This window comes from Macrotis lagotis, chromosome 4 (genome assembly GCF_037893015.1).
Source record: "Macrotis lagotis isolate mMagLag1 chromosome 4, bilby.v1.9.chrom.fasta, whole genome shotgun sequence".
Taxonomy (NCBI): domain Eukaryota; kingdom Metazoa; phylum Chordata; class Mammalia; order Peramelemorphia; family Peramelidae; genus Macrotis; species Macrotis lagotis.
The window spans coordinates 236516897-236540171 of NC_133661.1; the positions used below are offsets into that span (position 1 = coordinate 236516897).

A 23275-nucleotide genomic window follows, 5' to 3' on the forward strand; every position below is an offset into this window, starting at 1 on the left:
ATTCAGATGACTTTTTGTTTATCTCCAGAATAAAATGTAAAATACTCTATAATTAAACACCCCTTTCAGCTCGATTCCATTTAACTTTTCTATTATTTTTCTCTCATTACTCTCTCCGACATATTCATTCTGTGATCCAGTGAAACTGGACATATTTTTCAGCTCCTGGTTCAATACAATCAATATCTAGGCATTATTTCTTTTTCCTCATTCTTAGAATATTCTCTCACCACTTCATCAACACCTAGCTTACCTGGAATCCTTCATGTCTTAGCTAAAATTTCATTTTCTTGAGAATCCTTTTCTCTTTTCTGATATTTTCCTAATGCTAACACCTTCATTCTAGTGAATGCTTTTAGTTTATTGCTCCTCTCATTTTCTCTCTCTCTCTCTCTCTCTCTCTCTCTCTCTCTCTCTCTCTCTCTCTCTCTTTCTCTCTCTCTCTCACTCTCTCTCTCCTCTCTCAGCCTATTTCATGTGTCTATAGGTATACTTTTAATGTAATCGTTTTTTATGTTACCACTTATATTACATTGTAGTGACTATGTATTTGTCTTTCATTGTACCTTCCATGACATAAAATAGGTGTTTAAGAAATACTCATAGACTTAGTGACTAGAAGTGACATTCTTTTGTGGTTTCATAATACAGTTTACTATTTTTGTATTATAATTAAAAGCAACATATATTTATTGAAAACTAAATACGTGCTTAATATTAAACTAGTTATAGAAAATAGCTGTCTTTATCAATTATTTTCAGTAGTGGATAGAAGACCTTTGGGTCACGAAGTAATGACTTATTCTATTTTTTTAATTTTTTTTGCAAGGCAAATGGGGTTAAGTGGCTTGCCCAAGGCCACACAGCTAGGTAATTATTAAGTGTCTGAGACCAGATTTGAACCCAGGTACTCTTGACTCCAGGGCTGGTGCTTTATCCACTGTGCCACCTAGCTGCCCGCAATGACTTATTCTAACAGTTCTCAAAATTATAAGTGTACAGACAGCTATATGCTTAATTCATTCTTTAAATTTGACAAAATCATTCTTGTAGTAGCTATTCAGTGTTTCCATCATGTCCAACATTTTATGACCCTATAGACCATAGAACACCAGATAATTCTATCTCCCAGAATATAAAGTCATGTTTGTTGCTTCCATGACACTATGTATCCATCTCATCCTCCACTGTTCCCTTTTCCTTTTGCCTTCATTTTGCCAACATTAGCATCTTTGGGGAAAAAAAAAACATTTTATTTCCAATGACAATTCCAATTCCAAAAGATTCATGATAGAGAATTGTTATCCACATCCAAAGAAAGAACTTTGTAGACTGAATGAAGACTGAAGCATTGTTATTTTCACCTTTATGTTGCTTTTCATGAATTTTTACTTTTCCTCTTATTCTTCTTTCCAAATATGACTAATGTAGAAAACTGTTTAACATTGTTTCATGAGTATAATTTTATCACATTGCTTGTTTATCTCTGGGAGGAAGGGAGAAAATAATTGTTGCTCAAAATTTACTTTAAATGAATTTTAAGTACCTTTAGATGCAATTGGATCTTTGAATTGCATATTTATTATAGTTACTCATCAAATATGATGCTATTAATATGCATGGTGTTATTCTGGTTTTGCTCAAGTCATCCAGGATGAGTGAATTTAATGCTTTCCAGGATTTTCTTAAATGAAACACCTCATTATTTCATGCAGAAACTTGATATTCATCCATTCATTCTTTATATTCATATACCACAACTTGTCCAACAATCCTGCAACTGATGAAAATTCCCAATTTCCAAATCTTTGCATCCATTAAAAAATAGCTACTATAAATAATTTTGCATATGTGGGACCTTTCCCCTTTTCAATGATGCCTCTGGAATACTGTATTTTATGTGGTACTTCTGGATCAAAGGATATGGAAAAATTTTTTAGCCCTTGGGTCATAGTTCCAAATTGCTCCAAGAGATGGATCAGTTTATTACTTCACCAATAGTGGAATATTACATCATTTTCACCATATCTTCTCTGATATTGATCATTTTCCTTTTCTATCATATTATCCAAGGTGATAATTCTGCCTCAGAATTGTTTTAATTTATATTTCTCCAATCAGTATGGATTTAGATGATTTTTTATATGACATTAAATGGCTTTAATTTCTTCTTCTGAAAAGTGCCTGTTCATATTCTTTAAGCAAGTATTAACTCCATATATCTGAGAAATTTGGCCAGGATGTTGAATTTGTTTCCCAATTTTTGCTTTCCTCCTAATCTTGCTTGAGCTGCTTTTGATTGTTCTAAACCTTTTTAATTATTTTCAATCAAAATTATGCATTTGTTATTTGATAATATTTTTTTCTTTTATTTGGTCATAAATTCTTCCCTTCTTCATATAACTTATAAGAAAATTTTGCCTTCTCCTAATGAGTTTATAGTATCAAAAGCTATTCTAAATCATGTACCCATTTTGAGTTTATCTGGTATAGAGTTTGAGATGTTGATCTATGCATAGTTTTTGTAACAGTAATTTCAAGTTTTCTCAGCAGTCTTTTGTCAAAATGAGATCTTATCCCAGAAAATATCTTTGGGTTTATCAAACAGTTTAATTCATTGATTCTGCAGAACAATAGGAAATCCAGTGATGTTCAAAGGGACTGTCATGTGAAGAGATTAAGTATATTTGTTTGGCCCCAAAGGGGAAGAACTAGAACTGTTAAATGCATGCTTTTCACAAAAAAGACAAATTTAGACATAATGTCAACCAAGCCTTCATAAGAATTAAGGCTGTCCCAAAATGGTATGATCTGCAAAATAGTAGTATTAAAAACATAGCAACTCATCCATAAATCTTAGACAATAATATTCCTACTAATGTTTGTAAAATCCTTGAGAGGAGAAACTTGAGTGAAGATACCAATGAGTCTGGAACAAATCGCAATTCTAGGGTTCAGGCTTTCATATTCTTGGTCCCTTCTGTAACAATTTATCCAACATGAAGCTGCTTTTCTGTTGTATGCTCCTCTAATGGTCTTCATCGTTCTCTACAAAGAAAGATATTATATTTCTGCTCTTAAACTGCTGAAGCAATAACAACTCTTTTTACTCATGGATGTTCATAAAAGGGAGCTCAAGAATGCTATGTTCTTTCAGTGACAAGCAAATTTCTTGAGTCAGAGAATGTCAAACCCCTCCATTCTTTTCAAGTATCTTGAATGTCCTATTTGAATCAAAATTTGCTGTTCATCTCTGATTTTCATCAGGAAAATTTGCAAGTCAACTATTTTGTTAAAGTTCCATCTTTTCCCTTTAAAGAGTATTTTCAATTTTGCTAAGTAGTTGATTATTGGGTGTAACCCAAGTTCCATTGCCCTCAAAAATATCATATTGTAGGGGCAGCTAGCTGGTGCAGTGGATAGAGCATCAGCCCTGGAGTCAGGAGTACCTAAGTTCAAATCCAGCCTCAGACACTTGATAATTAGCTAGATGTGTGGCCTTGGCCAAGTCTCTTAACCCCATTGTCTTGCAAAAACCCAAAAATAATCATATTGCAGCCTTTAGAGACTTTAATGTTGATACTGCAAAATCCTGTGTAATTATCATTGTGACTCCTTGGTATTTTAATTCTTTCTTTATGGCGCATGCAGCATTTTCTCATTGATCTGATAATTCTTGAATTAGGCAACAATATTAATTAGCATTTTCATTTTGAGATCCCATTCAAGATGTAATTAGTGGATTCATCCAATGACCATTTTTCCTCTGGGTCCAGTATATAGCAGGGTAGTATTCCATGATGATTTCTTGATAATTTAGCTCAGACTCTTATGTTTCTCATGGATTCCAGGTAGTCCAAAAATTATTAAATTTTCTAATCTGGATATATTTTCTAGGGCAGTTGTTTTCCTAATGAACATTTGTACACTTTTTTACATTTTCTCCTTTTTTCATGTTTTGAAATTTTTGCTTAACTATTTCTTGCTGACTCACATAGTTAACCTCCAAAAATCCTAGGATATTCAAAGAAGAATTATTTTGTTCAGTTAACTTTTGCATATCTTTTTGCATTTGGTACATCATATTTTTAAGGGGTGTGTTAGTTTTTCCATTTGATTTTGGATTTGTTCAATTATATATTTAAAGCCTTTGTTTTCTTCAGTCAATTTTTGTACTTCCTTTAGCAAGTCTTTGAATTTCTCTTGCATTTCTTTGGCAGGTTTTCTACTTGACTTTTTTCCTGGAGAAAAAAAAAAATATTTATTTATTTTTAATAAATAATGTGTTTATTTTTCCAACTATAAACAATGATAGCTTTAACCAATCTTTTTTATAGGTTTTGAGTTTTACAGTTTTTCTCCCTTCCTCCCTTTCCTCTTCCCCTGTTCCCAAAAGAAAGCAATCTGATTCAAGCTTTACATATGAAATCATGCTAAACATAGACCAAAATCAAACATGTTGTGGTAAAAGAATCAGTTTCTAATGGAAGAGAGAAAACATTAGAGATAATAAGATTAAATAAAACATAATATATGACAACTTTGAAAAACTGAAAAGAATGATTGGTTCTTCACTTAAACATTACAGTTTCTTTTCTGGATATGGATGGTAATTACTAAAGCAAGTCAATCAAAATTGTCTTTGGTTATTATACTGCTGAAATGAACACGTCCATCATGGTACATCATCACCCTACATTTTTGTTAGTGTATATAATGGTCTTCTGGTTCTGATCATTTCACTAAGTGTTGATTCATGCAAGTCTTTCCAGGCTTTGTTGAAATCTCATCCCACATGATTTCTTATAATGCAATACTTCTATCACATACATATACCACAATTTGTTCAATCATTCCTCAATTACATTTGGTAAATTATATTTTTAAGAGGGTGTTTTCTTTTCCATTTGATCCTGGATTTGTCCAATTATACATATGTAAAGCATTTGTTTTCTTCAGTCAATCTGTCTGTTGCATACATACACCACAAATTTGTCAGTCATTCCTCAATTGCTGAACATCATCTCAATTTCCAAATCTTTTCCACTACAAAAAAAAATGCTATGATTATTTTGGACATGTGAGATTTTCCCCCTTTTCATTGTCTCTTCAGGATACAGATCCAGCAGTGTTATTTCTGGATTAAAAGCTTTGCACATTTTTATTTCCCTTTAGATATAATTCAAAATTGCTGTCCAGAAAGGTTGGATCAGTTCACATTTCCACCAACAATGCATTAGAGTCCCAGTTTTTTACAACCCCTCCAACAATTATCATTATCCTTTCTAGTCATATTGGGCAATTTGACAGATGTGAAGTAATAACTTAGAAATGTTGTAATTTGGGGGTGGCTAGGTGGCACAGTGGATAAAGCACCAGCCCTGGAGTTAGGAGTACCTGAGTTCAAATACGGTCTCAGACATTTAATAATTACCTAGCTGTGTGGCCTTGGGCAAGCCACTTAACCCCATTTGCCTTGGAAAACCTAAAAAAAAGAAATGTTGTAATTTGAATTTCTCTAATCAATAATAATCTAGAGAAATTTATCACATGACTATAGACAGCTTTGTCTGAGACTTGCCTTTCCATAACCTTAGACCATTTATCTATTGAGGAATGAATTATTTATTTTATAAATTTGACACAATTTTTATACATTTTAAAAATTAGTCTTTTGTCAGAAACGCTATTGGTCAAAATTGCTTCCCAACTTTCAAAATTCCTTTTAATCTTGAAAAACATTTAAATGTTAATTCAATTAAAATTATACATTTGCATTTTATAATGTTCTTTATCTCTTTTTGATCATAAAATGCTTCCCTTTCCATGTTCTGACAAGTAAACTGTACCATGTTTTCTCAATTAAGTAATAATATAAACTTTTATGTATAAATCTTGCATCTGTTTTGAACATGTCTTCGTATATGTTATGAAATATTGGTCTATTTCTAGTTTGTTCCATATTACCTTCTTGTTTTCCCAGAAAAGTCTAAGTGTGAGCTTTTCTCTCACAAGTTGGAATCTTTGCTTTTGTCAAACAGTTAATTAGTCATTTACTGCTGTCTCTTTTACACTTGATTTATTCCACTGATCCAACGCACTGTTACTCAGACAGTGCATACTTTTTTAAAGCAATGTTTGTCTTTTATTCTGATCATTGTATTCTTACAATAATTTTGTTATAAGAGTAAACATAACCCCCCTCCAAGAAGAAGAGAAAACTCAAGATTAGTGAGAGAGAGAGAGAGAGAGAAATGTACATCAGACTGTATTCAGATTCCATTGGCTCTAACTCTGGGGTGAGTTGCTTTCTTTTCCATACATCCACAAGAAAAGTTGCTTCAATATTTGTACCACAGTTGCTATTATTAGCTGTACCTTCACTCTATTCCTACCCATTCACATTAATTCTATTATCTTTCTCCTTTCATCCTGGGTCTGTCCAAAAGTATGTTGTATCTGTTGTACCCTTTCTCTCTATCTTCTCTCTCTTCTATCACCTATTCCCCCCCTTCCCTCCTCCCATTCCTCCTTATCCCACCTCTTCCTTTCATTTTTCTATAGGGTAAGATAGATATCCTCACCCTAGTAAATGTGTATATTATTTCCTTTCTGAGCCATTTCTGATGAGAATGAAGGCTCACACATTCTCCCTTAAATTCCCCTGTTCCACTCCATTGAGAAAGCTTTTTCTTGACTCTTACAAAAAATTTCTTAGCTTTTTCTTCCTTTCCTCTGCCTGCCTTCCAGTACTTTCCTTTATCACACATTGACTCCATCTTTTTACTACAATATATCATTAAATTCCACTCTTTCCTGTGTCCTGTCTATATATGCTCCTTCTAACACCTCTTATGAATGAGAAAGTTCATATGAGTTATCAATATATTCTTCCCATGCAGGAATACAAACAATTCAACATCATTAAGTTCCTCATAGTTAGTCCTTCTCATCGACCCCCTCTATGGTTCACCAGAGCCCTATACTTGGAGATCAAACTTTGTGTTCAGCTCTGGTTGTTTCAATAGGAAAGTTTGAAAGTCTCCTCTTTCATTGAAAGTATATCTTTTTCCCTTAAAGAGAAAGTTCAGTTTTGCTGGGTAGTTTATCCTCAGTTGTAAACCAAGATCTTTTGCCTTCCAGAATATCATATTCCAATTCCTATGAGCCCTTAATGTAGATGCTGTTAGATCCTTTGTAATACTGACTACGGAGCCTCAGAAGTTGAATTGTTTGTTTCTGGCAACTTTCAGAATTTTCTCTTTCATTTTGTAGTTTTGGAATTTAGCTATAATATTCCTGGAACTTTTTTCTTTTGGGATGTTTTCAGGAGATGACCCATGGATTATCTCAATTTGTATTTTACGATCATCTTCTATGATCTCAAGAAAATTTTGCTTTATTATTTGTTGAAAAATGAAGTCTAGGGTCTTTTCCTGGTTATGAATTTTAGGTAGCCCAATAATTTTCAAATTATTTCTTCTGGATCTGTTTTTGAAGTTTGTTGCTTTTCCAATGAGATATTTCACATTTTCTTCTAATTTTTGGCTTTTTTGGAGGAGTATTATTTTTTCCTGATTTCTTGCAAAGTCATCAGCTTCCTTTAGTTCTTTTCTTCATTTGAAGGAGTTATTTTCTTCAGAGAGCATTTTTATATTCCTTTCCAGATGGCCAATTCTACTTTTTAAGGCATTCTTCTCCTCATTTGACTTTTGTTTTGTTTTTTCCATGTGACCTAAACTTGTCTTTATCATATTATTTTCTTCAGTATTTTTTGTATTTCTTTCACCAAGCCATTGATTTGGTTTTCATAATTTTTCTGCATTGTTCTCATTTCTCCTCCCAATTTTACCTCCTCTTCCCTTAATTGATTTTAAAAGTATTTTTTGAGCTCATCCATAGTCTGATCCCATTTTCTACTTCTCTTGGAGGTTTTGGATATGGAAGCTTGAATTTTAATATCATATGAGTATGTGTTTTGATCTTCCATGGGACTAAACTAATTCTCTATGGTGAGATTCTTCTTTTTCTGTTGTTTACTCATTTACTCTGCCTAAGACAAATTTAAAACACTTTCAAGGCTTTGGGTTTTTTGGGGGGACACCCCATTGGGCCCTATATTCCTCCAAAGTCTTATGGCTTTCTTCCCTGTGCTTTGATATATAGATTACCAAAGCACTACCCTTTGTCTTGGAGCTGTAAGGAGGGTCCCTGCTGGACTATCTTAGTATGGAAAGCCAAACTGCAACCTGTATCTGAGTGTGGGCAAACAGCAAAGTCTTGACCCAGAGAGAGCAGAGATATTTCTGCCTTCTACCCTGGACCCCTTACTGTCTGTGGCCTGTGTTCTGGAGGTGCAGGTTCATTTCTCCCGATTCTCACTGCAGGTTCTGCAGCATGTGCTTTTCACTCCACACTCCTCCTGGTCTATCCAAATTCTCTCCCCACCCTTTCAAGCTGTTCCCAGACTGCCCTGCAACAGGAGCTTTTTCCAACTCCTGATCTGGGTGAAACACACCTTTCCCATGGAATCTCTAAGTTATCTTGGACTGGGAAAATGTATCACTCAGTCTTTCTGTGAATTCTGCCCCTCTAAATTTTGAATGGAGTTTTATTTAATGCCTTTTGTAATTCCCTGGGGAAGGAGTTCCCAGGAAATGCTGTCTTTATGCCTCCACTTTTGTTCCTCCCCTGCCATACACTTTTGATAATTGATTCTTTATAATGTAATTTTAGATTTCCTTTGGCTAGGCTACCTTCTATTGCTTTTATTTTTTTAAAAATTTCATTGATATTCTTGAACTTTTCTTCCTCCCTACTAATTTAGTTGCTAATTTTTTGAGCTCAATAAAGTAATTTTTGGAAATTTGATTAGTAAGGCACTAAATAAGTACTTTAAGTTTAGGTAGAATTTTCATTTTTTATTATAGCAGCTTGGCCTATCCATGAGCAGTTGATATTTGCCATATTATTTAAATCTGATTTTATTTGTGTGAAAAGTTTTTTATAGTTGTTTTCACAGAATTTCTGAGTCTACTTTGGCAGATAGACTCCCAAGTATTTCATATTTCCTGAAATGGTTTTAAATGGGATATTTCTTTCTACGTTGTGCTGCTATAACTTTAAAGTAACATATAGAAATGCTGAGGATTTATGTGGATTTTATATATATCCTGCACCTTTGCTAAAGTTACTAATTACTGCTAGTAGTTTTTTAGATTTTTTTTTTAGGATTCTCTAGGTATACCATCATGTCATCTACAAAGAGTGACAGGTTTCTTACTTTCCAATTCTAATTACTTCAATTTCTTTTTCTTCTCTTATTACTGAAATTAATATTTCAAAGAAAATATTCAATAGTAGTGGTGATAACAGGCATTTTGTTTTACCCCTGTTCTTATTGGGAATGCTTCTAGCTTATCCCCATTGCATAAAGTGCTTGTTGATGGTTTCAGACAGATTTTGCTTATCATTCTAAGGAACAAACCATTTATTCCTACTCTCTCTCTCTGGTGTTTTTACTAGGAATGGGTGCTGTATTATGTCACAGGCTTTTTCAGCATCTATTGAGATATTCATATGATTTCTGCTAGGTTTGCTATTGATATAGTCAATGTTATGTACATATACATATATATGTATATATACATATATATATATATATATATATATATATATATATATATATATATATATTTCTTCAATTGCAGTGAAAAATGCAGGGGTAGCAATCCTTATCTCAGGCAAAAGTTTCTGTAAAAACAGATCTCATTAAGAGATAAGGAAGGCCTTCTGGCCAAGATGGAGGAGAAAAGCTAGAATCTGTGTTAAGGTCACCTGATCTTCCCTCATAAACACTGTGAAACAAAAACTCTTACTGGAAGTCCTATCAACAAAACCCAGAAAGAGAAGCTAGGAAAAGAACATTTCCCTCAAGGTCTATCTTCAGGGATCAGGGGTGTGGGGAGTGCAGAGTTTTGACAGCCAGTGGTGGTGGTGGAGCGCACAAGATCCAGACTAAACAAAGATTAGACCCAGGGCTATCACTGTGGCAACAACTTCAATCTGAGAAAAAACTAGAGAGTGGAGGCATGGCTTCATGACTGATTTTCTGGGACTTATAGGAAGGGCTGAAGGATAGGTTGCAGCATCTAGCACCACCAACTGCCCTGGAGGACATATTATATTCAATTAGAAAAGTCTCCATCACCTGCTACTAGGCAGCTAGAGATATTACACTGACTGAGTAAAGCTTCTAGTACCACCTACTGTGAATCTGGAGATTTTACACTCAGTGAGCAAAGCCTCTAGAGATCCCAACACCAAACCTCCGTGAACCAGCCTGTCCCCCAACACAAGGTCTTAGGAAAATAAATAAAGGCTGGTGGGAAGGGAGGGACCATAGAAAAATTCATAGAAGGAAAAGATACTAATTCATAGAGATGTATAACCTCTGAGGAGAATATGATTAGATCTCCAGCACAGAAAGATTTCCTTGAAGAAATCAAGAGTTTAAAAATCAATTGGAAAATTTGGGAAAAGAAACCCAAGAGAAAATTAACATCCTTGCAACATGAAAACCAATCCTTGGAAAATCCAATTGGACAAATGAAAAAAAAGAAATACTTCTCTAAAAACCTCAAATGATCAAAGGGAAAACTCTTACAAAAATAGAATTGACCAATTGGAAAAGGAGTTTCAAATGGTAAATGAAGAAAATTCTTCCTTAAAAAAAAGAATGGAGTCCATGGAAACCAAAGACTTCATGAGACAATAAGAATTTGGTAACCAAAACCAAAAAATAAAAGAAAATGTTAAATACCTCATCAGCAAAACCATGGACCTTGATAATAGATCTAGAAAGATAACCTAAAAATTATTGTTCTTCCTGAAAACATTGAAGACAAAAAAGCCTGGACTCAGTATTATGGGATTTAATGATGGAAAACTGCTCTGCCACCATGGAACCAGAGAGCAATTCCAGAACTATCAAATCAAAGAGAAAATCATGCAAGGAGGAAGAAAGAAACAATTTAGACACCAAGGAACCATAGCAAGGATTACACAGGATCTGACAGCCTCAACATTATAGGACTGGAGGGCCTGGAATGCAATATTGCAAAAAGCAAGGGAGATTGGAATGCAGCCAAGAATCAATTATTTGGCAAGATTGAACTTTCTCTTTCAATGTAAAATATGGACATTTAATGAAATAATAGGGGACTTCCAAAATTTCCTGATGAAAAGACCAGAGCTAAATAGAAAATTTGGACTTCAAACTGGAGACTAAAGAGATGTATGGAAAGGTAAAATTAAAAAAAAGGGTGTGGACAAGGAAAAAAAAAGCTTTTTATCAAATAAAATGAAACTAGCAATATCCCTACCTGGAATAAAGACTGTTTTTAGGCTTTTAAAAGGCAAACAGGGTTAAGTGGTTTGCCCAAGGCCATACAGTTAGGTAATTATTAATTGTCTGAGGCTGGATTTGAACTCAGGTATTCCTGCCCCCAGGGCCAGTGCTCTAGCCACCTGCCACCTAGCCACCCCTGGAATAATGACTTTAGCAACTCTTGAGAATTATAACACTTATTATAGAGAATTTAATTAGCCAGAAGAGGTGGACATGCCTGATTTATTTGATGAACTGTTATCCAATAAGATGAAACTGGATATGTCCTTACCTGGGAGAAAGACTCTAATACCTCTCAATAATTGTAATTCTAGTAGAGAGAATAGCCAGAAGTGATGGACACTCATGAAATTTCTATAACATAGATAGAGTGATTTAAAAACAATACCTCCTTAAAAAGGAGGACAGCAAAGAAATGGGAAGATTGAGTAGATTGATTGGGGTACATCTCATTTCATTAAGAGGTACTAAGGACTTATTCCAATAGAGTGGAAGAAGGGCAGAAATGAGAACCGCCTGAATCTTGCTCACAACAGATTGACTTAAAGTTAACATATACACACTCAGTTAAGTTAAGAAACTTATCTTACCTTTAAAGTTTTAAAAGGGGAAAAGGGGAGGGGGAGGTATGAGGGAATCAACAGAAGGAAGAGAAGGAAAAAGGGCCTAAAGGAAAAGGGGAAAAGGGAGGGAGGTTGGATAAAGGAGGGCAAACACACTGAATGTGGTGATATTCAGAAACAAAGTGCTGGGGAATGTGGAAAATGGTAAAAAAGGGGGAAATACAAATAGAGGGAAGATAACATGGAGGGCAATAAAGAGTTAGTAATTATTACTTTGAATGTGAAAGGGATGAGCTTTCACTTAAATGCAAGTGAGTAGCAGAGTGGATTATAAACCAGAATCTTACAATATGCTGCTTACAAGAAACTCATGTGAAGTAGGGAGATACATATAGAGTAAAGGTAAAAGTTTGGAGTAAAATATGTTTTGCTTCAGCTGAATTGAAAAACATAGTAAATCCTGTGGGATACACTCAAGGCAGCTGGCAGGAGATATATTATATCTTTTAATGCTTATATGAAAAAATTAGAGAAAGAGGAAATCAATGAATTAATATGCAGAAAAAGAGCAAATTAATCCCCAGTCAAGTACTAAAAGCTAATACTAATTCTAAAAATTAAAGGCAAAATTATTAAAATCAAAAGAAAACTAGAGTTAATAAATGAAATCAAGAGCTGATTTTATGAAAAACCAATAAAATTGATAAAACTCTGATCTATTTGATTAAAAAAAGAAAAAAAAAACAAATTGCAAGTATCATAAATGAAAAAATTGAACTAACAAGTAATGAGGAGGAAATTAAAGTAACAATTCAGAATTATTTTGCCCAACTCAATGCCAATAAATTTGATAATCTAAATGAAATGGATGAATATTTACAAAAATCTAAGTTGCCCAGGATAAATGAAGAGGAAATTCAATACCTAAATAACCCTATCTCAGAAAAAGAAATTCGGCAAGCCATTATTGAATTCCCTAAAATAAACTCTCTAGAGTCAGATGGATTCACAAGTGAATTCTATCAAACATTTAAGGAACAGCTGATTTCCATTCTATATGAACTCTGGAAAAATAGGTGAAGATGGAACTCTGACTAACTCTTTCTGTTATACCAGTATGGGAAAACAAGAAGAATTAAAACAAAGAAAGAAAATTATGAACCTATCTCCTTGATGAATATAGATGCAAAAATCTTAAAAAAATCTTAAGAAAAGGACTACGACAAGTTATTAGATGGATAATACCTTATGACCAAGATGTATTTATCTCAGAAATGCATGGTTAGTTCAATAATAGGAAAACTGTCAGAATAATTTATTATGTCAATAACAAACTATCAGAAATCACATGATTATATCAATAGATGCTGAAAAGGCTTTTGACAAAATACAACACCCATTCCTACTGAAAAACACTAGAGAGCATAGGAATAAATGGATTGTTCCTTAGAATAATAAACAGTACCTATCTGAAACCATCAACAAGAATTATATACAATGGGGATAGGCTAGAGGTATATTTCCAATAAGATCAGGGGTGAAACAATGATGCCCACTATCACTACTACTATTCAATATCATATTAGAAATGTTAGCTTCTGCAATATGAGAAGAAAAAGAAATTGAAGGCATTAGAATTGGGAAAGAGACAAAACTCTCACTCTTTGCAGATGACATGATGAGAACCCTAAAATATCATCTAAATATACTAGAAATGCTTAATAACTTTAGCAAAGTCAGAGGGTATAAAATAAAGTCTCATAAATACTCAAAATTTTTATATATGACTAGCAAGATGCAGCAGAAAGAGTTAGAAATGGAAATCCCATTCAAATATGAAATACCTGGCAGGCTACCTGGCAAGATGGACTCAGTAACTTTTCAAAAACAATTAAGACACATTTCTCACATAAATAAAATCAGACTCAAATAACTGGCCCAATATCAACTGCTTATGGATAGGCCAAGCAAATATAACAAAAATGATAATTGTACCCAAATTAAATTACTTGTTTAGTACTGTACCAATCAAAATTCCAGAAAAATTCTCTGAGTTAAAAAAATTGTAAGTAAATTCATATGGATTAATAATACGTCTAGTATTTCCAGGGATTTAATGAAAAAAAGTCCAAAAGAAAGTGGCTTAGCCCTACCAGTTCTAAAATTAGATCATAAAAAAGTCAGTCATCAAGACTGTCTAGCATTAGCTAAGAAATAGAGTGGTGGACCAGTGGAATAGACTAGGTGCAGTCTCAGGAATTGATTATAGTAATCTGCTGTTTGATAAACCCAAAGAGTCCCGCTATTGGAATCAAAACTTTCTCTTTGATTAAAAACTGTTGGGAAAATGGGAAGTTAGTATGGAAGAAACTTGGATTAAACCAACACCTCATACCTCATTACAAGATCATATCAAAATGGATAAAGTATCTAGATATAAAAAAACAACATTAAAAGCAAACTAAGAGAACAAGGAGTAGTTTTCCTGTCAGATCTATGGATAGGGAAGCAAGACCAAGGAAGAGATGGAGAATAACATTAAAAATAAACTAGGCAATTTTAATTAAATTGTATTAAAAAACTGTTGCACTGACAAAATCACTGTAACCAAGATCAAAAGAAATGTATTAAATTGGGAAACAATTTTTATAGAAGTGTTTCTGACAAAGGATTCAGCTCTTAAATATACAGAATGCTGAGTCATTTTTTAAAAAGACAAGCCATTCCCTAACTGACAAATGGTCAAAGGATATAAAATGCAATTTACAGATGAGGAAATCAAACCAATCCATAGTCATATGAAATATTGCTCTATATCACTATTTATTAGAGAAATGCAAATTAAAACTTCTTTGAGATACCACCTCACATCTCTCAGAGTGGCTAATATGACAAGAAAGAACAGTGATCAGTGTTGGAAGGGATGTGGGAAATCTGGAACACTAATTCATTGTTGGTGGATCAGTGAAATCTTCCAATCTTTCTGGAGAGCAATTTGGAATTATGCCCAAAATGTAACAAAAATATGACTACTGGGTCTATACCCTGAAGAAATTATGGAAAAAGGGTAAAAACATCACTTGTACAAAAATATTTATAGCAGTCCTGTTTGTGGTGGCAAAACCTGGAAATTTAGTGAATGTCCTTCTATTGAGGAATGGCTTAACAAACTATGGTATATGCATGTCATGGAACACTAGTGTTCTATTAGAAACCAGGAGGGATGGGAATTCATGGAAGCCTGGGGGGATTTGCATTGAACTGATGCTGTTCAAGATGAGCAGAACCAGAAGAACATTGTACACCCTAACCGGAACGTGGGAGTGATGATCAAAATTAATGGGCTTGTTCATACAAATACGGCAACAATAAGGAACAATTTTGGGATATCTGTGATGGAGAATGCCATCTGTATCCTGTTGGGTAAAGATTCCAATGTTCTCACCACATTTGAAAGACAATTTAGTATACAATCCTCAGAAATGAAAGATTAAGAAATGTAACATTTATTTCCATGCTTTCTGGTTTATAAGGGACTTATTAAATTCTGCATAAGCTAGGGTAGGAGAAGGAACAATGACTAGAACAGGATTTGGTGAGTTTTGAGTTAGAAATAAACACACACATATGTAAATGTGTCTCTGTGTGTTTAAGGAGTGAGAAAATTGAACAAAATACATTATTTCCCTTGAAATAAAATTTCTTACACTCCTAGGTATATAAACCCAAGGACTGTTCATTTTTATTTTTCCTTGTATCCACAGTGCCTGGAATATAAGCAGACACATAACACAATTTAATAAGAAAACTAAGAAAATAAAATAAAATGTTAGAGTGGGGAAAGCCCTTGTCCTAGAGTCATGAAGGCTTGGTTCTAAATTGTTTCAGATATTTAGTAGTTATATATTCATGAAGAAGTCACCTAACCTCCATCTATCTTAGGTTCCTCAATTATAAAATGGAAATGACAATGGCACCTAATTCATAGGGTTGTTTTGAGGATCAAAAGACAATATTTTTGAAGGGCCTGGCAAATGGTGGGCATTTATCAAATGTTGATTTCCTTTGCCTTAATAGATACTGGTTTATCAATAATCTTAGGTCAGGATTTTTTTTCTCTCTTCTAAATTTCCCCCAAAATGTACATTCCTCATCTGTTACCTAAAAGTTATCTCATATTAACTTCTATATAAATTCCCTGAGGGTGAAAACTGAACTATATATCTAAGTGTCATCCAACCTTCTACAGTATAATGGCATAGTAAAAAAATGTGAACTTGGAGAATTTAAAAACAACAACAACAAAGTCCAGCTCTGCCAATCACAACCTGTATGAGAAAGTTATTTAAAGTCTTTTAGCTACAGTTGTACAGTTATATGTGAAGTGGAAGCATTTGACTAGATAGTCTCTAATAATTCTTTTTCCTTTCAACTTCATGATTGCATTAAAGAAAAACTAATTAAAATGAGGAAGGCATCTCTATGATGCCTGATAGTGATGAGCTAACTTTGAAAGGACAGAGTCTTTGCTAGGTCAAGGAGTAAACACAATTTTCTAACCCTTCAGTATTGCCTGAAATGTATGTGTTCCCACATCCTTCTCCAACAGTACAGTTTAAAAATACTAAATAGTTAATATGATATGATATACTGACTTAATATAGTTGTTCTGGAAAAAAGTTTCTAAATTGTGGCAAAAATATTAGTAATTGTTCATACAGGTTAGGAATTTGAAATTACACTAGATAAACTATGCATTTGAAAAATTATATAAATACTTTCTTTGTTTTCCACCTACATACAATGGTAGTTTCTACCAATCTATTTTTTGGCAAGGTTTTGAATTTTACACTTTTTAGTCCCTCCCTTCCTTCCCTCCCCCCTTCCTGTTACAGAAGGAATTCTGATGTAGTCTTTGCATTTGCTTCCATGAAATGCATAGATCCAAATTAAATGTGTGTTGAGAGAAGAAAGAGATCCAAAATATTAGATTTAGCAAAATTGCATAATTAGCATAATAAAATAATAAAATAAATATTAGAATAATAAATGAAATTAGCATAATAAAACTGACAGCTTTCAAAAATTAAAGATAATAATCTTTGGAAACAGATGATATTTTCCTTCACATATCCCCTGAAATTATCTCTGAGGATTACACTGATGGAGTGAGCAAATCCATCAATGTTGATTGTAACCCCATGCTGTTGTTAACGTATTTAACACTCTTCTGGTTCTGCTCATCTTACATAGCATCAATTCAAGTCTTTCCAGGCTTTTCTGAAATCCCATCTCTTATGATTTAATATAAAATAAAAGTGTCCCATCACATACATATGCCATATTTGTTCAGCCATTCCCAAATTGAAGGGCACCTCCTTCAATTTCCAGTTCTTTGCCACTATAAATAGAGCTTCTATGAATAGTTTTACACATTTAGTATTTTTACCTCTTTTCATGATCTCTTTAGGATACAGACGAGGCAGTTGCATTACTGGATAAAAACGTATGCACATTTTTACTGCCCTTTGGGTATAATTCCAAATTGCTCTCCAGAAAGTTTGAATCAGTTCACAACTCTGCCAACAATACATTAGTGTCCCAAATTTCCCACATCCCATCTAATATTGATCATTATCCTTTCTGATCAAATGGACCAATCTCAGATATGTGAGGTAGTAGTGCCTCGGAGATGTTTTAATTTGCTTTTCTCTAATCAATAGTGATACAAACCAATTTTTTGTTTTGGGTTTTGCTAGACAATGGGGTTAAGTGGCTTGCCCAAGGCCACACAACTAGGTAATTATTAAGTGTCTGAGGCCAGATTTAAACTCAGGTACTTCTGACTCCAGGGACAGTGCTCTATCCACTGAGCACCTAGCCACCCCCAGACCAAATTTTGATATAGCTTGAATTTCCTCATCTGAGAATTGCCTTTGCATATCCTTTGGCCTTTTGTAAATTGGGGAATTATTTTTTTTATAAATTTAACTCAGTTGTCTATATATTTTAGTAATGTCCTTTGTCAAAATCACTAGCTGTAAAAATTGCATCCCAATTTACTACATTGTCTTTGATCTACTTTATCAGTGATTTTGCTTGTGCAAAGGTTTTTTTAATTCAATGTATCCAAAAATATCCAGTTTGATTTTTATAAAATTCTTTATTTCTTCTTTGGTCATAAACTGCTTCTCTTTCCCTAAATCTGACTGGTAAACTATTCCTTCTTCTCCTAATTTATTTAAACTATTATCTTTTAAGTCTAAATCCTGCACACATTTTGACCTTATCTTGGTATAAGGTATGAGATGTTGATCTAATCATAGTTTCTGTCATACTATCTTCCAATTTTCCCCAGAAGTATTTATGGAAGAGTGAGTTCTTATCCCAATAATTGGTATCTTTAGACTTAACAAGTACTAGATTACTATAATCATTTCCTGCTGTCTATTTTACACCTAATCTATTCTACTAATTCAGCACTGTATTTCCTAACCAGTACAAGACAGTTTTTGATAACTGATGTTTTATAATAAAATGTTGATCTGCTAAGGCTAAGCCACCTTTTTTGCTTTTACCCCCCCATCAAATCCCTTGACATTCTTGATATTTTGTCCCTCCATATGAATTTGGTTGCTATTTTATTCTAGTTCACTAAAGTAATATTTTGGAATATTTTGACTGATATGGCACTAAATGATTAATTTATAATTTAGGTTGAATAGTCATTTTTATTTTAACCTGTCCTATCCATGAGTAGTTAATATTTGTCCAATTATTTAGATGTCATTTTATATGTCTGAAAAGTGTTTTATAATTGTTTTCATAGAATTTCTGAGCATGCCTTGGCAGGTAGACTTCCAAATATTTTATGTTGTCTGAAGTTATTTTAAATGGAATTCCTCTTTCTATCCCCTGCTGCTCTATCTTGTTAGAAATATGCTGAGGATTTATGTGGGTTTATTTTCTATCTTGTGACTGTTCAAATTGCTCATTTTTTCTTGTAGTTTTTTTTTTTGGAATTTTTTTTTTTTTTTTTTGCCAAGGCAGTGGGGTTAAGTGGCTTGCCTAAGAACACACAGCTAGGTAATTATTAAGTGTCTGAGGCCGGATTTGAACTCAGGTACTCCTGACTCCAGGGCCAGTGCTCTATCCACTCTGCCACCTAGCAGCCCCTCCTCTAAATTTTTTACATTATGTTTGTAGTGTTCTCTAGGTATGTTAATTTATCATCTGCAAAGACTAAGAGTTTTTGTTCCTTCATTCCCAATTCTAATTCCTTCAATTACTCTTTCTTCTCTTATTGCTAAAGCTAACATTTCTAATACAATATTGATAATAGTGGTAATAAGGGTATTCTTGTTTCATTCCTAATCTTAATGAATGTTTCTTGCTTAATCCCATTGCATATGTTGTTTGTTGATGGTTTCAGTGAGAGGTAATGTTAATCCTTTTAAAAAACAATCCATTTATTCCTATGCTTCACTAAAGTAGGCTCCCCTCTTCTGTCTCATCAGAAGTACACTTTTCAAGAGTCTTGCATTACATCAAATTTTTCCTTACCTATTTTCAAGTTACCCACAAAGACACACAGTTCTCCTGACCAAAATATCAACCAAAGTCAAATCATTCCATGAACTATTTGTACCCCTCCTTTCAAACCTATTTACTCCCACACTTTACCTCACTTCCCAACCCAAGGTATTCAACCCCTTGTTAAGTGAAGTTAGGATTAAGTCAAACCTTGATTTAATTAACTATAAAAATCTTAAAGAACTCTAAGTGCTGGGAGGCTCTGAAGGTCTTACTTTACAAATGACTGCAGGTTATGGGAAACAGTTAGTCAAGATCACCCAGTTTATGATGTCCTCATCAGAGACAATACTAAGCTTTGTAAGCACAGCAGAATTGAATCTCATCAAAGGATACTGAAACACTACTGAGACACTTAAGTTTAGAATGAACACTCTTGCTTTTTATCAGGACTTTTTTTCTCTAACATGGTGATGGCAGCTCAGACCTCTTCAATGGAGAGACAAAACCCAGCTATACCCATATCTGCTAAGTCCAGTCTCTTCAATTATATTCAACCCTTTAATTATTCTAAGAGAAATAAAATTCTCAAGAGTTAGAAGTGTTTAATCTTCCCTATTAGGGTTGTATACAATTTGAGGTCTTGTTTAATTTATTTTGTTTTGTTTTTTACTTACCCTTTTCATTTACCTTTTTATGCATCTCTTGAGTTGTGCATTTGGTGATTGAATTCTCTGTTCCCTTCTTTGTGTCAGGAAATTCAGGAAGTCCTCAATTTCATTGAACATCCGTCTTTTCATCTGACAGTATATGCTGAATTTTGCAGAATAGTGAAGTCTTGATCATAATCCCAGGTTCATTGCCCTATGATATTTGGTATTCCAGGTCCTCTGGTCCTTTAATGTTGAGGCTGATAAGTCTTATCTGAGTCTGATTGTGTTTCCTTTGTATTTAAATTGTTTCACTTTTTGTACTTGTAGTACTTTTCTCCTTCATTTGAGAGTTCTGGTATTTGCCATAACAGTTCTTGGAATTTTTTCCTTTGGGATCACTTTATGGAGGGATTCTGTTTATTCTTTCAATATTTATATTGTCTTTTATTTTAGCAAATTTGGACAGTTTTCCTGATAATTTCCTATAGCTTGTTTTCCAAGTTATTTTTTTTAAATCTAGACTTTCTAGTAGTCCAATGATTCATAGAATATCTTTTCTGGATCTATTTTTCCACTTCATTCATTTTTTCCCTAAAAAGTACTTTATGCTTTCTTTAATTTTTTCAGCCTCTTTATTTTATTTGATGGAATCTTGTAGTCTCATAGATTCCTCAGTTTCTATCTGTTCAATTCTAAATTTGGGGGTTTTATTTTCTTCGATTATCTTTTGTAGCTTCTTTTTTAAACATGTTGAATTCTCTGGTCAATATTTCATAATTTTCCTGCTTCACTCTCAATTTTATTTCCATTTTTCTTCTACCTCTCGTCCTTGGTTTTTAAATTATTTTTAAGCTGTTCTATGAACTTTTGGATTTGAGTTCAATTCAGAGACTGTTTTGAAGTTTCCCTTTTGAGTGATTTTTCACTGTTTGCTTCTTCTGACATGACATTGTTATCATTTTTATCTGCAAAGTAGGTTTTCTTCCATAGTAAGCTCCCTTTTAGTTTTTTTTTTTTTGCTCATCTTTCTTGTTTTAGTTCTGCTCCTGTGGGTATAGGGACTATATATATTTATATATACACATATATATGTATATATATATATATATATATATATATATATATATATATATATATCCATGCTTTTTTTTTTTTTTGGCTGCAGCTTGGGTCTCAGTCACTGGCAAAGATGTTGTAATCCATGCCTTGCCTTTGAAGAAGTTTATTTCCTCCTTTATTTCCAGGTTCTGATTAAGCCATTATTTGTTCCCAACCCAGTCCTGCCATTTTCCCCAAGTGTTCCCAGGGTTCAGACTTTGTTTGGGGTTGGGATCCTCCCTGTTGCCTTGCTATGTAGCTGCTGGGACTTCTGCTATTGTCAAACTGTTGGATCCTGGATGGTATCTTGACTAATAGCCTCCCACTGTCTTTCCTTCCTCCTGAGCTCTACTTCCCCTCCCCCCTAAAAAACGACAGACTTACACTGAAGATCCTCCATGGTGTTCACCACTGAAAACTTCTTTGGATCTTCTCTTTTTCTTGGCTGTATCTGTAGCTTGTAAGTTCAAATGTTTCATTTATCTTTGGTAGGGAAAATCTCAAGGAGCATGTTAACTTCAGGCTGTCATCTTGATTCTCCTGCAAGTCAAGAGCTAAGTAATTTAATCAACAATCAGCTGGGGGCAGCTGTCTTTTCTAATTTAATAGATATCTTGAATTTTCTACTCCATTCATCTTTCTGTTATCAATGTGATTTTTTATTAAAGTATTTGGGGCATTGATTTTCCTTAAAGATTAAACTGGATTTAGTGACAGTTTTGTCATTACCTAAACAATTACATTCTGTGCAACATAAATCTCTATGAAACTTTACCAATCTATCTTTTTTATAATTATTATTGTTGATTCTATGAGTAATTTCAGCTCCATTCTTGAAATGCTTGAACAATGTCCTACAGATTTCTATTGTTAAAGGCTCTAAAGTTTAAGGGGAATTCACTAACAAGGAAATATAGTACAGGAAAAAAGACCAGTTACTTGGAATGCAATCATTAATGTGGAGGAATGATATGACCTATCTTACTATGCTATGAAAACTATGCCCAATTAGTGAAAAATTTGGAGAGCTGCATATTATTCAGTATAAAGAAAACCTTCCTGTTGATTAGAATTTTGCAAAAATGAAGCAGGTTGCTTCCATAATTTTTTTGCAGCTTTTAACCCTATTTTCCACTTCCTTTTCCTGAACACTTTACTTCCTTGACTTTCATGATATTGCTCTCCTGGCTTTCATCATATAACTTTGACTACTCATTTCTACTTCTTATTATTGTCAATAATATTGTTCATCCTACTTCCATTGCCTGAATGGGTATTCCACAAAAATCAATACTCAATCCTCACTTAATCCAGTTCTTGTAGGTACAGTGATCATCTCTATAACCATCATTTCCAAGTCTAGATTCCAGCACTAAATTCTTTCTTAACACTAAATTTGAATAGCTAAAAACATTTTCAACTACACCTACTTACCTATCAAATTGGCATCTCAAATTTGATATCTCCAAAGTAGAACTCACCTGTGTTTATCAAATCTTCCCTATTTTTATTGAAGAATGTCATTCTTCTATTCTCAGAATGATCCCTTACCCTTTCCAGTCCTTTCCTTTCCACATTCAAATGACTATCAAGGCCTATAAATTCTATTTCCAGAAATTTTTCATTTTTTTGTCCTCCTGTCTATCATTGTCAGTACTCTGTCACAGTTCCTTTTATTTTGATAAATTACTTAATTATCAATCAATTATTAGTTAATTATCATACTTTTCTCTTAGTTGTTCAAGGTAGACTTCTGGGGCCTAACCAAAATGGTGGTGCAGTTATGAGGCTTTTAAAGCTTTCTCCAAGACAACTTTAAATGAAGTCTCCATACAAACACTAAAGCTACAGATACCACACACAAAAAAGAGTGAAACAAGTTCACAGCTCAGTCATGGAGAAACTTCAATAAAGGTCTGTCTCACTATGGGAAAAAATAGCCCAATTTTGTCCAGAGACCTGGAAAGTTAGGCTTTTGACTTCAGCATAACTCAGATCAAGGCTCAGCAAGTCAGTGT

General features: G+C 33.7%; 1 long non-coding RNA gene across 2 annotated transcripts in view; it reads right to left on the reverse strand.

Annotated features, from left to right (window-relative positions):
• Window positions 1–372: 372 nt before the first annotated feature.
• Window positions 373–23275, reverse strand: part of LOC141522276 (uncharacterized) — a 113399-nt gene continuing 90496 nt past the window's right edge. For both annotated transcript variants that reach the window (XR_012478179.1, XR_012478178.1), the window contains one exon: window positions 373–4241. This is a non-coding gene — a long non-coding RNA (uncharacterized LOC141522276). The remainder of the gene's footprint in view (window positions 4242–23275) is intronic.